The 16553-nt window shown below is 33.7% G+C and overlaps 2 protein-coding genes across 2 annotated transcripts in view; one reads left to right on the top strand and one right to left on the bottom strand.

Annotated features, from left to right (window-relative positions):
- Nucleotides 1–9013, bottom strand: part of LOC111035055 — a 29863-nt gene extending 20850 nt beyond the window's left edge. Inside the window, exon 1 of the mRNA XM_022316554.1 lies at nt 8726–9013. The gene's annotated coding sequence lies outside the window, so the exon portion shown is untranslated. The remainder of the gene's footprint in view (nt 1–8725) is intronic.
- LOC111035044 (kinesin-like protein KIF26A) overlaps nt 1–16553 on the top strand; it is a gene marked incomplete at its 3' end in the record, with an annotated part of 156622 nt that overhangs the window by 117006 nt on the left and 23063 nt on the right. The window lies entirely within an intron of this gene.

Genomic DNA, 16553 nt, shown 5'->3' with positions numbered 1-16553 from the left:
TCAAAACTCTATTATTACCTACGTAAGAAAGATTACATTATACATTCAGACTTCAATAATTAATGATAATACTTACAATAATTAATTTTATTATTCATGGATCAACACTGCGAAAGTTTGACTAAACTTTAAACGAAATAGGTTTCTTCTGAATGAAGTTTCAAGAATGAAAACTGGGATAAAACTTTTAATATAAACAAAAGTCTATCGATAGAACTTTCACCATATACATGTATTTTGTAAATGTTTTAACTTTTTAACAGTAGAACAAAATGAATATCATTTTGATGAATTGACAAACGGTTTAACCAAAAAAAAAAAAAAAATTATGATTCTGTTAAAATTTAAGTATTATGTATAATCTCTTAAGACTGATGAAAAAGTAATATGTGACCAATTAAAACACAAAAGCATGTATTTATAGTCATCTATAAATTATAGTATTCAATTCAAGTTACAAGATTTTAGTCTATTTCAGAAATTTGACAACTCCACATTTCCAAAATCAATGTAAAAATATTGAACATGTAAAACCTTAAAATGCTGAACAAAAATTATGGAACATTTATTACTATAATACTTTATATTCGTCTTAATATGATAATATAATTATTACGTATTATTTGATATTTTTGTTATGGACCGTGTCGGACGAGTTGTCTATTGACAATAATTTGACCTCGTCTTGAATAATGTATTGCTTGTCTTCGAAGCGTGTGTATTCATTACAATATAGTAGTAATAAGTGCTATATGATATATTATAGGCTCATGTTAGGGTTTGATTTTCTTAAGTATATATACCTATACGTGTGTTTGCATACTATGTGTCTACCTCAAATTCCAATAGGGGGCGATGCGTATAATATTTAGTTTTCGCCATCCCGATGCCTTGCAAATAGCCGTACGACGTTCGAAACTATAAACAATAAATATGTTGTGCCAAAATCGTATAAATCAAATTACTTACGCTTATTTTAATTTGCTTTTTTTATGTTTCGGCTTTTACTGTGGTGACACACGCAAAGGTCGCTGGTGGTGGCTGCAGCCTGCCTGCAGGAGGCGCGTCGGCGTCGATGGTAAAGCGGTAATTTGTGGGTTTCACCCCGCTGTTAACTTATGCCGAGTGGCAGAAATTAATAAATACTACACACTCGGTCTCTCGGCGGGAATTCAATTTTCCCGACTTCCGGGCAATAAACCATCCCGGGGAAAGACGCGCGGCGCGGAACCTCCCTCTGCATATCCCGTCGTCGACAAACGATAGTGAGGAGGCGGGTGCAAAAAAAAAAAATAACACTATATCTACACTTGAAGAAAGCTCTCTCCAGTAGTATTCTCATTCGTTCTCACTCTCTCTCTTTCCCTCGAACGTAAATAAAAACTGCATCGGTCGCCGCCGCCGCCGCCGGGCCGGAGGGTAAGACAATTGTCGGTTTTTACAGTAAAAGAAGGCGGCAGCGGTAGCAGTTAGTATATAGTACACACACACTCATATATATATATATATATAAAGTGTGTCGGAGCAGGCCACATAAATCAAGGCTCTCGCACATCCAACATCTGTATTTACCCCGGTATACTACCCCTCTCCGCCACCACTACCGTGGTAGCTCCTTCAACAATCTGGCGCGGCTTTATAAATCATTCCGATTCGGTCGCCGCCGCCGCCGCCGCCTTCCGATGTCCTCTATTTATCCCTCTACTGCAGTGCTGCACCACCAGACGACCATGTAATAATATAGAAATCACTTAAATCATAGTATATACTATTATTATCGTATATAACAATACACCCTGTATAGTGTACGTATACCACCACCAGCCACTATAGTATATATATACCTAAGTTAAACCAATCATCCACATGCCCCGATGGGTGCCTTATCGCCCTAATTAGTGAACCGATTTGTACTTGTCCCATTATACATATAAAATAATATATTGTGTTCAGCCCGCGTTGTATTCTTGTTCACTTGTCGACAACTATGATATACATAATATTATAATATATATATATATATATGCACGTGTACCTATACTCGGTTACGGGTTTCAAACACACGTGGTTACGCTTGATTTTTTCCAACGAACCATTTTTTCGGTTTGTCAATTTTCTCCTCCCCTAATTTGTTTTTGGTTTTTTCCCCATAATTATTTAAACACATCCATTTATCAAACAATATGAATATTTTATTATGTACACGTTATTATAATGGACTACCTATACGTTTTCGTCGTTCGACGAGGGTACTTAAAATTTACGATTCCTTCGGCAATATACGTTCATTAAACCTTACATATAGTTTTAAAATAATTACACACGTATTGTATACACTTTAACCAATATTCTCCGTTATAATGTTATTTAGCTTCTATTATTTTTTTAATTAACAGTTGATGGTTTAAAAAATAAATTATTTTATAAAATATATTGTAGCTGATGTGAGTGCATATGCGACGTACTGCACTGTTATTGAGTTATTATAATCATTATACATTACTCTTAAAAACTTTTTTCATTAAAAAGTAATATTTCTGAAAACAAGGTTGTTATGTATTTGTTAACAATCGTAGGTGTACTACCTATATCATTAAAATCTGGTTTGTTTGTATTTGTCTATAATTACATATTTTATCTATAATAGTTACATTTTTTTAGAGTAATAAATCATAAATCATAAGTCATAAATATAATTTAAACAAAAAAAATACTGGTAAACTAAATATGTTATCGGTCACTAACAAATGAAATTATAACATTTATTTATAAAAAAAAAGTTAAAATAATTATCTAATTTATTGAGTTATTTATAATATTATGATAAATAAGTAAAATTCAAATTGGCTGTAGGACCTATATATTATTATTTCTTAGAAATTTTATTTAATACTAATGGTGTTCCCTCGGGTTCCATCAGTTTGGTCCTTTGATGGTTATAATTGAAGGCTGAAATGTTTTTGAATTTAAATTGTTAGCCTAGAGCATAAAAATGATTAACGTAGGTATTATTTCCCTCTAAAAATACAATAATGTCAGTGTTGAATAAAATAAAATCATAATTACATTCAATTATTGTGCAGTCTCAATAAAGAAAAAAATTATAATATCTGTATATCGCTTAATCGTTATAATAGTGTTTCTATATAGGCAAATTAAATTATTTTATCGTTTTATTGTAAGATTACATATTTTGTATAATACGAGTAGGTATAAAAATATATTAATACACATGGTATGCAATTTCAATAAGTTCTGCTGTTCTACAGTATATATGAAATATATCATTCGACGGATGGTTACATTACGAACACGTACATTTTTATAATATTATTACATTAATAATATTATAAGGTCTTCAGTGCTTTCTTTATTCGTTAGTATTTTACAGGTTTACGAAGTGCATCGCATAGGAACATAATGTACCTATCTACCGGTTTAAAGGCGATTTCGAGGTAATTAAACACTGCAAACTGCACCTACATAAACAGTATATACAAAACATATTTTATTAATAACTATGAATGAGATTAGTTTCTATTAATAAAATCAACTGCATCGAAATAGTGGGGTGGTGGGAATAATTGAAGTCGAATAATTTGACAAATTAAATTTGAATACACCTGCAATAATAAACAGTATTTAATATCGTCACTATTATATACTATATTAAAACGATTGTCAATCAATCCGAATTTCAATTCACTTTTGATACATTCGCCGGCCAATGTAGATGTTCTGCAGTGTGCGCGCAGTCCATTATCGTGTATAGAGACGTTTTATTTATTTATTATTATTATTATTATTATTATTATTATTATTTTTTATCCATTCAAATTCCTCGTCGCCCCCTTTGTGAACAGAGAGGTGTTTCATTCACACCAAAGCTATTTATCTGCTCTTTCGGATTGCCAGCCACCGTTTTTAAATGCACAGCCGACAGGCGGCCGTGTATATTTATTATTTCGTTACGTTTCCATCTTGTTTATATGCAAATCGGCCACAACCCGCAACTGCAACCCCGCGCGAGCAAGTCAACCCCCTCTCCCCCTCACACCCTCGCACACCACTCCGATTCTTGACACAATCGTATTATCTCGTTTCTCAGCCTACTTTATGTGTTTCCGTAAACATTCGTTCTCTGACGAAATATATACAATAATAATATATTATATTATATATATTATTGTAATACCTATCCGCAGGTTTTTTTCTCGTCTTTTATTATCATCCCGAGGTTTACTTATTTTATTTCACAGGAAATAATAATTGAATTTCTCGCCCCTCCTGTCGTCCTGCGTTCCAACCCTCTCTCTTATGCTGCTGGTCTCGTCCATCACGCGTTTAAATTGTAATTATTGTTGTAGGTATCATATTATATCCATATCGCACGCAACGGCGTCTGTTGCAAAAAGTATATATATATATATATATATATATGCACCCAATGTATACCTACTTACTGTTGTATATAATACATATATCATAGTGCACGCGATATCATCTTTTCTTCGCACAAGTTACCGAAATTATTCCAAAACCGTTTTGTGTATTGCAGAGACTTAACTTTTATTTCTCGGGCACATTCTGCAAAATAAGACTGCAGGCCATTTATTGTGCGCGACTGGCCAATAAACTTTTTGTTAAATAAATTTGTATATTAGAAATTTTATCTTGTAGTCATAATTTTTTATGCACTAAACTCCATAGTCCATTAAAAGAAATACCTCAGGCTATAGTTGAGTTTTTTGTGCGTAAAACTGTAAAAGCTTAATGTTGTTTTACTTTTATTAACTAGTGTGTTTTTATCCTCTCCAGAGACCAAATATATAAATGTAGCCCATGAATAAAAGAGAATAAAAAATTATTTGGCCGGATATCGGACTACTTAGGTACTTCCGAGTTTTCTTTAAATACTTTCTCTATAAAACTTTAAAACTATCGCAGCAGTATCAAGCATTTCCGATAGCCAATCTATTCTTTAACTTTATATACTAAGTTTTATGAATTGTTCTAAACTTTATAACTTTTCGAAAGCCATCAATATATACTAATAACAGTCAAATATCGCTACAATATGGCTGAATTTATTATTTGAATTATCATTATTCATTTTTATACTACCTACATTGATAGTATACTATAAACTTGGTATATTTTTCTCTGAACAAATTTTTATATTCAAAGTAAAATTGGTTTACATCAAAAAATTAATACATTAAACGGTTTAAAACTGCTTTTCAGTATTATGTTGCTTACATGATTTGTAACAATTTTTATCACACATAAATTATTGATTAATTTGGTACCTAATGAATAATAAATTACATTTGATAATATCTCAAACTAATAATTTGTGTATTTTTATTATTACATTGACATTAAAAAATATGCCATGACTACTAAAATGTATAAAATCGTCAGAAGTCATAACCAATCATCGTTAAATATTACATTATAAACTACACAACACACTCACGGATATTAATATGTATACTACAATAATGTGATCACTATTAACTTGTGGAAAGGCTTAAAATATATACAATAAAGGTGTATACTGCAGCAAATAGTATATGAAATAGCTTCATGTTATAAATTATCTATAGTTAATTTGTTTTTTCTATTCACGAGTAACGAAAAATCACCCGATGACACAGAAATGTAAAACGTGCACTGTGCGAGTAAAATACGAAGAAAAAAAACGACTGCCGCCCTGGGCACGGAGATTTCTTTTCTTTGGTCCTCCCGTCATGAATACTTCACCGATGCGATGTCGAGGAAAAAAATAAGTTATTAGTTTTTCGGTTGATGTTAATACGCTGTTATTAAAAAGTAATGAAATCTGTAAAAACGGATAGTCTCTTTGAACATAATATTTATAATTCGGAATAAATAGTAATGAAAAAAACATCATAAATTATTGTACTACCGTTACATAATAGCTGGTTCCCTTTACATTCCTAAAAAGTTTAAATTGATCCTCGTGTCCCTGTGCGTCGTTCATATAACGCTGCAACGACGCTTTTACATTTTTTTATTCTATATATTATTGTTGTTGTTGTTATTATATTTTCGTTACTTGTATATGTTACACAAATTCTTGACGTCGGTCGAATTGATGTCCGGAAACGATATACAGCGTGCAACCAAATAGTTTGTAAATTACTCATGTATACCTAGCAGTTCACCCCGAGATTATTACGAGAAACAGAGCATAACAATATATGTATTTATAGAACAGAAAGCGAGATAACATTATAATGTACCTATAGTTTTCTTTTAGTCGTCCTGTGCTTGCTATCTTTTGTCTCTGGTCCCAATTACTTTGTGCTGGAAACGACAGTCGACGGCGAGGTGAGGGTGTTTCGGATATTAGCTGGCGGTGGTTGATATGGACCGGCGGGCAGATAGAGGAAAAGTGGTCTGACCCCAAGGGCGTCGTTTAGCTAAAAAAAGTTTTTTTTGCGCTCTGCAGGACACTTGATATTTTATTCAAAACAGTCTCCCAGGTATTGTTTTATGAGCGTCGTTTTAATGAATATCGGTCTTTATACTTTGCTCTAATTTTTTTAAACAGTTTTTTTATGAACGCTTTAACATTTTCTATGGCCAGGAATCTATATATATATATATATATATGATGCAACGATACGATCTTGTGTATACATACAATTATATTAGGTGTACCTACATAATATGTAATGATACGAAGTTGCACATTTTATCGTTGTAGATTACACTTTTATTTGTTTGGTTTTAAAAAAAATTCATTTCATACAACACTGCAATAATAGTTATTTCATCAGAATACGTGTATGTATTTGGTATTTCTAAAATCAATGTTGATATTTTTCATTATTATGTTGATTTTGGTATTATAATATTTTTTATATACGAATAATGTGAAAAATCAATCGATTTGAATACCATTTTATTCAAATAGATAAGTAAAAAGAATTTTTTTTACTAATTTTATCTAGATAAGAAAAAAAATGTTTTTATAAAGATAATTTATCTGTAGATACAATTATTTTTAATCTAGATAATGCATGACACTACATATAATATTGGTACCTATACCCATCCGAATATATTGTATAGTTGAACTTCAACACAATACCTATATGTGAGTATGTGACACACACTTACACAAAGTTTATAATTAAAATTAGGTGATTACAGACACATACTATTCGTTACCGATGCTACCTAATTCTATAGTATAGGACTCGGGTTAATTTATTACAATAACAAAACATATAATATGTATAAATACTACCATTTGTTAATAAAATCATTAATTATAAACTACAGCTGTGTAGGTGAAATTAGTTGTTCCATTATATTTAACAATAACGTTTAATTACTCAAAATATCGAATGATGTTTTAGGAATATAGGTAATTAAGTTATTTTATAATAATATTATATAGTTAGTCATCAGTCGGACCACGGTATGCGGTCACCAAGAGCGTCACTTTCATTTCAATATATTCCACCAAAAGTCACAATTCATGCTGTTTTCCCTCGTCCTTCTGATAGGTATTATATGAAAACGAGGTCGTAAAAATAGCATTCATTTTTCACTTCTTAAACTTTATGCAATATAATATAAAGAGAATGCAGAGGAACATCTTATTAAACTCCACGGAGCGTAATAAACAAATGAAAAAAATCATCTCAAAGTAAATCATCCTTGTCGTCCATAACGTTCATTAAGTCTTGGGGTTGGTATATTTATTTTCAACAATAAAAATATATCGGCACATTAAGGTGTATAATAATATTTATTAAGGGCACAATTTACCACGACGGTCGATTATAAATCTCGTCGACAGCGAATGAAAACGGCCGGAATTGACGGCAGCTCCTTTTATATATTATATCCTTCCGCACAGTGTATATATTATTTTATAATATATATTTTCGGACCTCCCTTTATCTGTGGATTAATTTTAGTTAAATTAAGAAAATTAATTGCGCTCCAAAGACTGTTAAGTTTTTAAGCCCGCCGGCATACTGGCTGTTAAATCTTTATTATCCGTCGAAATTGCGGGACAGCGGAGAAAAAAGTAATTAATTAATTTCGAAAAGGAATGTTTTTCAAGAGCGTTTCGCATACAATTCGAAACTGACATATTATTATAACACATATATATATATATATACGCGTGAATCAACAAATGTATATGTGTTTAAGCACTCAACTGTGCCGATTCGTGTTACTCATGCGGTAGGTATACAGTCAAACGAAAACAAAAAACGTCCGCGAACCACGTCTGATGTTGCTATGTTGCTTTGCAGTTTTTCAAAAGCGACCCAAGAATGTCTGTCTTCGTTTGATTTTATGACTTCGTGACGGTTTTTAAAATTAGATTATTTGCCGACAAAAAAACAAACCCATCCCCGCGTACCGCAGACCGCGGGACGACCAAAAAGGGGTGGTTTTGTAATGAATATTCTTAAATTTAATTTTCTCGAGGAAAAACCACGGACCGCGGCGCAAAACATGACTTCCTCTCATTGATGAGAGAACGCCCCAACGCAATATTTTTGAGTTTTCACGGGACGTGACGAAAATAATTATTTACAAACGTTATGACGCGTCCAAATGATTTTCCGTCGAAATGCGAGCGTATAACACATTATTTATAATGAAAACCAAATTCAATGACTACAATAATATAATATATAGTTTGATGCGAAATGTATAATATACTTACGGGAGATTTGCAGAACGTATATATACGTGTGGCGACGTTTATTTTTATTCCGCTCGCGAGTAATATCCTGCAGGACTTGTTTTTCCGCGCTCTGAGAGTTAATATTCAATTTACTCGGTTTTATCGGTGTACCTATCCGACACTCGACCTTATCAAGCGTGTGATGTGTACAACGCTTTATCACGACACTACATTGTATTCTCTCTGAAAAAATATATCTAAAAATTATGCGTCTCCCACGCGCTTTTATGACTGGCAACGACCGCACTTGCAGCTAAAAAAAAATAAATATTAATAATCGTTCGCGGGAATATATAATAGGTTTCGTGCTTTTCGATAAGAACTGCAGCATGGTGACAACATGATGTTATAAGTATATTATGACGTGTACACGTTTCGTAACTATTGCGCGCGCACATTATATTTTATTATTAAGTTTTATGTTCAATTTAAATGCCGCAGTCTTCTAAGTTCGTTCGTCGAGTAAACATTGATGACATCATATTTTACGCATTTAAAGTAATTTTCGTAGAATTCTGACGAAAAAACATCATGAAATATATGTATTATGTATATATTATAGATAACTGGGTGCTTTATTTTACACTGGGGAGGGGATAATGCTTCATGATGACCAATATTACTATTCGTGAATAGGCGGCTAAAAGTTTATTGGTTATTACTATTTGGTCCCATCTCTCGTTAAACGTAGTTGCAGTTTAGAGTGTTACCTACGGGCTTACGACTTATATATTATTATTTATTATTACCATTATTCATTAGTCGTTACTCATTATCGATATAATAGTACAGTACAGTATTATTATTAATTATTGCGTTTGTGTTTATACTTTATACCGGACGCATTATTTTTTTAAACACTGTTTGTTGATTATTTGACGCCATTCAAGTTAGGTAAACCAATAAACGTGAGATTATATTATACGTCTTATACCCACCTACTCATTACGGTCGGCCCTAGGGCCTATTGATAATGATTCAAGGTGACCAATGTTATTCGGGTATAGACCACGAACTACGACAGTCTTATATAATATATCTTATAGCCCGTGGAATAGGCAACCAAAAGTGTATTGGTTTATTCGGTTCCAACTCTCGTTATACGCTTACAGCCTGTTACCTAAGACTTGTATAATATTATCATTATTCATTATAGCCATTACCGATAATAGTATTCAGTTATTGATTAATTATTATGTTTGTGTTTATAACTAACGTACTATGATTTTAAACACTGATTGCGTCATTTGCACATTAAGCCAATGACGTGTTGTGATTATAATATGTCTTATACTCATAATAGGGTAGGGGTGTAAATTGATTGCTGCATTATATTATCTGTACAATGTCATGTGGTAACTTTGTTGTCAGAAAATAACAATATTCGATTCCCCATTGTTGAAAGAATTTTTTTTTAATGTTACAATAAAATCCGCACAACCCATTTTTTTGTTCTGTTGTTTACTACCTATTTTTATACGATTAAACCTATAAAGTAAAAAGAAAATTTATCATTTCGCTTGAATATAATGTATATATAAGTACAAAAACTTTACAATTTTCGGCTTAAGACTATAATATAATAATACGGCGTACTTATTTTCATGATAAGCTTTTATATGTTATCGATTTCTGCCATTATTATACTATATAATATGTATACATCTCCTTCTCCTACTAAACGTTTGTGTAGCAGAAGATAGTATAATAATATAATCATTTTCACTTGTGCCTCTACCTATATATAAGTACCTATGATAATTATAATATATAGTATACAAAAAGATTATGCCGAAAAAGTCATACGCACTTAATACTCAGTAATATATATATATTATATACTAATAAAATGGTCGCATTTCAAGAATATAATGGGGAAAAAAACCCTTTTTTGTTCTACTTATTTGCCTGCGGTATACTGAAATGTTAAGCATAATATAAAATATGAACTAGGTATGAACCTATAGTATAAAAAATATTTATTATGTATTATGCTGTTGCAAAAAATCACACATGATACCTACTGAAATTTACCTCACCGCGTTATTTAGGTTTTTATTTTCAAATATTGGCTAATCCGTTAACCATAGGTATTTTATTTTACCATATAGTTATAGTACTATGTACATTAACATTATACAGGGTGATTCACAAATTACACTCAATCCTATTTTTTCTTCAATAGTTCAGTTTGATAGGTATTCAAAATCTGATTTTTGGAGTTATTAAATATACTTAGAGACTAGATTTTTTGTAGTACTGTAAGAATTTCCAATGAGAATTCAAACTTTTGTTTTTCAAATGAGATCCTCATTTTCTACTGTAAATTATTAAGTGAATGATTTTATTGAAAATATTTGCGTTTCAAAATAAAAATTCAAACAATTAATTTTTGAATTATTTATCATTGTTTACCAAGGATATTATATAGGTACATGTTTAAAAGATATGCTATGCTATTATCAGACTTGTTATATTTAGTAGGTATCTAATAAATATTAATCTATACACCTTTAAATATTTTGGAAAAATGGTACAATTATAATAAACACCATTAATCCAATGTTACATATCACAATATGCTTAGTATAAACATTTTAAATACTGAAAAACTACCAATTCGAATTTTGAATTAGGTACTTACAAAAAATAATACATTTAAAAATGTATGTTAAGGTTTTAAATTAGTAAAAACAATTCCGATATTTTTTTGAATATGGGGTTTACGTGTATTTGAAAATTTAAAAAATCAGAATTCGAATAAATTGAAAATGCATTATTGAATGTAAAAATAGAGGTGAGCATGATCGGTGAATCATCCTGTGTATAAAGTATCGTTTTGATCATTAAAATAGCATTTGCATGTGACTAGTATCAAATTTGATAAATTTAAATTAAAATCTATATATTTATTTATTTATTATATCGTGTAAATATTACGGAGCAGACTCTAAGGAAAAAGAGCAACTAGGTTTTAATGCGTGTCTATTTTTTTGTGCATGCATAAAAAGTAATAAGTTTGAAGCTGAATTCGTAGACAATTAATTGTTGACCCTTCACGCATTTAATATTTTTACTTTTACATTTTTTTTTTATTATTATTATGATTGTAAGTAAATCGAAAAAAAATACACAACATAAATATACATATTATTTTGTTAGGGTTAAAACAGTAAACCTTAACGTATATAATTTAATAATATTCGGATGGACCGTTCTCCGCTATGTGCTGTAACGTCGTGTATTATATTATTGTTAAATATAATTTTTATAACACAGAGCAACCCACGTAGCTGAGGTAATTTCATAATTGTATTTTGACGCATACCCCTTTGCTCTCTCTCTCTCTCTCTCTCTCTCTCTCTCTCATTCACCCCACCCACCCCTATCGCTGTCTCTATCACTGTTATATGTAACTTTTATGGCAAAAAATATAATATATATTATACCTATACCTGAGCGTGCTGTACAAACAACGACCCGCCGTTTCGCCGGTTTACAACGTAATTTTTCAATTTTTCAATTTTCACCCCTCTCGCCACCGCCGTGTCCACCTCTTCGGATCTTTTACGGGCGCATCGTACAAAAAGCTTTCCGGTGTAGTCGGACACATGTAGCTTTCATATTTATATGATTTTTTTTTTCACCCCCACCAGCCACCCACCCGGCTGCCGTCGACGAGCCACTACTATATACAGTCGTTAGATTCTGTTGTACTCTCGCGGTATGTATATAAACATATTAAATGGGGTAGTTTCTAACTCGCGTATATACCAAATTAATGGTGGCGCCGCCGCCGCCGCTGCACCGACTATACGGAAACGCCGCGGAATATCGACGCGGTCCGACTACGAACGCATTAAAACACCGCGTGGGCCCCCCTTAAACGCTGATGGCATTTGCGTGTATATATATCTGTGCGCGAACGGTTATGGGCTATATGGCCGTTTATATATTGGAGGTCATAAATTAATACCGCCTCTCGCGTCCAAACCCCCCCGCCGCCGCCGATAAACATTTTACCCTCCAGGTTTTTGACGCGCTCGCCGCCGTAGCATTGTATAACGCGCGTGAATAATATTGTTTAGGTTTTCACACGTGTGTGTGTGTGTGTGTGTGTGTGTGTGTGTGTGTGTGTGTGTGTGTGTGTGTGTACGACGTTATCGCGCGACACGGAATCGTGTTGCAATAGTTATAAATTCGAGTATCGGGGAGGTTTTTTTTCCTCGCGTTTTCGTCAACGCCCTGAAATAAACTTATAATACTACGCGCACCGCCGGCGTTATTCGTAATTATACTTTCGAACGGAATTACGACGCTCCGAAAAATACTTTTTCATTATATTATATTGTTCTTTTATGTATATAATGTGTACATAAGTATACATATATATTAATATATAGGTACTTTATATATTTATGCTGCTCCGACGACGCCGCTGCCGTCGATAATCGGTATTAACTGCTCGAATCCTCTGCTAAAGTCAAACTGTTTATTCGAGAACTCAATTTAGCGACAGAGAAATAACCGTTTAATGGGCATGCCGATAAAACTTGTATTGTCGGACGGAATAATAAACGTTCTTGCGTGGAAGTTTCCTCGGCGGCGTTAAAAGTTCGGAACCGATTTCGGCTCGAACGCTTTTTTTACGACTCCTCCCCGCTGACTCCGCGTAATCGAGCCCACCGAGTTAATTTGCTTAATGAAACACTCTGTCGCCGGTCCTTTGACGGTTTATATTATAGTGATTGGTCGTAATTTGTTTCAAAACGTTTCATTTTTCGTATGGCCGATAATACTGTGCATATACTCAGCGTTATTACAATATCATTATTATCGCACGGCTGCAGTCGCCGCCCTCGCGGAATTCAACAAGTTTATGAGTGCACTAAAATTGAATTGAAATATATACATGTATATATCAAAGAATATGCACTTCTGAACGGGATTTGTAGACTCGAAAACTACTGAACCAATTATTGGCCCTAAATTTCGCACAATTATTTCTTGAGTGTTTACAGCTTTGTTTTTCAACCCATATTATAGGTTGCTGTATAATCTTTTGCTTATAATTTGTATATTTATTAGTTATTATGGGTATGCTTATTTCTTGTAATGAGCATTACGCATAAATAAATAATAATTATAATAAAATAAACAGGTTTGCTATTGATTACAGAAATAAAAGATACTTTCATTTTACAATCCAAATTTATAAAAATGAATGTTTACTTGTAATGTTGTAACTTATATACTGTGCAAAAACTACTCACCGATTCTAAGAGATATCAGAGATTATTCCAAGAAATATATGGTGAAAATTTAGAAAGAAGTTTGAAACTATATACCAGATCCTATATCCATTATCCAATAACGCCACTTGCGAATTAGTTGACAAAGCGAAGTACATAACCGTCTACCTGTCGCCGATTTTTCCGTGAACTGGGGTACTAGCTATATTACCTGCACTTATCCAAATACACCTAGCTATATATCTATGTATACATATACAGTGCCATATTTGATATTCGTTCATTTTTTTCCGAACGATGTGCGGTTGTACACCTACTGTATGTATACATTTATATTATGAAGACTCAAATCGTTTAAGCATTTAGTTACACGATCACGTATCATATTATGTGGACAATACCTTTACTACAAAATGGTATGCAATATTGTAATATTGCAATACGTGCTCAAGTAAATTAGAATATATTATATTATTGTGTACGAACTATAAATGTATATGGAGAACCTTGAACTATAATATGTAGATCATGATGATTATTTTTTTCAACATCTGAGATCATTAGCCTTGTAATAGTTACATGTTCTTCTTAACACTGCGGGGAAACATTATGTTGAACATTTGAGGGAGTTTGTGAAATACATTATTTTTTTTTTGCTTTACAGTATTTTGCTAAACTTTTGTTTGTGAAAACATTTCAGATATTTTTGGAGGTTTCCTCGGCAATATTATTATGTTATATATTGTATATAACACAAACTAATAAACCGGGACAGACGCGTAAAATGAAAATAATATAATGAAAATACGAGCTCGCGAGTGTGTCTCGTATATACGTAATAATATTTATATATGTATATATACATGTCAATATATGATATTAACTTCGGTGGTGGTGGTGGTGGTGGTGGGGAAATAAAATTTCGCGGTGGTCGTATAATATTTAACAACCAGACGTTATTCGAAAAATGTCCAACGCACAGCTGCGCGCAGACTATATATATTTCCAAATGTCCACCGAATTAAACGCTCTTGTGCATGTGTATGTACATATATGTTATTTTTTTTCATCCGAATTTACGCCGCAGGTATATAGGTAAATAGATTTATTATGTAAAGGCAAGAGTAAAATATTATATCGCGTAACGTCCGGCGTGGGGGGGGAGGGGGAGCACGGTGCTGCAGGTGGGTGGGAGAGTAGTTCTTTACGGGTCTCGAGTGACCGATCAATTTTGTTTAGTTATTCGAGCGTCACAGTTGATATATTATTGTGCGCATATACCTAGTACTTTTGCCGAACCGCAACAATGTTTAAGAATGCGAATGTTCAAAACTGTCCCGACGACTATATATAGTGTACATGAATGTAGGTGACAAGTGGTCGCTGCACAGACGTCGATTTACATTAAATGTATACAGTATCACGGCGTTGTGCACCTATAATTTTCATGTATAGTGTACATTTGAACGAAGCCATTGTTATAGACTTTACACCGAGTGCCACATTTTGGCTCGAAGCTTAGTTACTTCGAGCGGTCCAAGTCTGAAATAGGGAGGTGCGTAACCCTGGTACCACAATCCAATTTTCTTGAAATCGGCACCATGCTTTAGTATATTATAACCAACTCGTAACAATTCGGAACCACAAATCGCTTATTCGACGTTCCTATGGGACCCGCCGAGGAGTCATAAACGGCACACTCTGTTTTGGGGATTCCGAATTCAAAGTGTCTTGTATATATATGCGATTTCACTCGAGGCACGTGTACCTCGCGATAACTGCTGCAGTTCGTCGTGTCGGCATCGCCGCAGATAATTCGACGTACAGATATGAATATTCTACGACGGATGGCTTACGAGCTTTCGCACTCCTGAGGCGTTTGGGGAGACCTCGTCCCGTCGATTTCCCGGGGCTCTCACCAAACTTTCCCGAGTCCGCGAAGACAAAGAGACAAAGACCATGACGACGACGACGACGACGACGACGCTAAAAGCCTCGCGTGGTCGACGCGTACACGTATACGATATGTTTGAGCTGGAAAGTCAAGAACCCGGGCAAATGGTGGGGGAGGGGGGGGGTGCGACAGGGTGGTTGGCAATCGCCTCGGGACTCGCACGCGACAATTATAATATGTATGTATGTATGTATATACGAGTGTGAATATATATATATATATAGAGCCAGCAAAGGTTATAAAGGCCACGCGGCGGCGGTTGCTATACTGCAGACACTTTAAACTTTGCGACGCCAGCGGCGGCGGTTGTGCGATCCGTATCGAAAACGCCGGCGGTCGGATAATCTGTCCGAAACGGATACGACTAATGTGCGAGCGGTATAATATATATTACAGCGTTTTCCCCGCCGCACGTCATATGTGTGGTGGTGCTCTACCAGTCTCCTGCGCGAGCCGTTTAATAGCGGGGGCGCTCTGTTTTCCGGTGTTTTGGAAAATTGCCTAAACTCGCGCGCGCATATATATATTATGTGTGTGTGTGTGTGTGTGTGTGTGTGTGTGTGTTTGTATTATATATATATAACAGGTGACGGAGCGAAGA

The sequence above is a fragment of the Myzus persicae genome, unplaced genomic scaffold (genome assembly GCF_001856785.1).
Source record: "Myzus persicae strain clone G006 unplaced genomic scaffold, MPER_G0061.0, whole genome shotgun sequence".
Taxonomy (NCBI): Eukaryota; Metazoa; Arthropoda; class Insecta; order Hemiptera; family Aphididae; genus Myzus; species Myzus persicae.
Note: the sequence above shows the minus strand (reverse complement) of the source record. Positions and strands in the feature narration are given on the sequence as shown.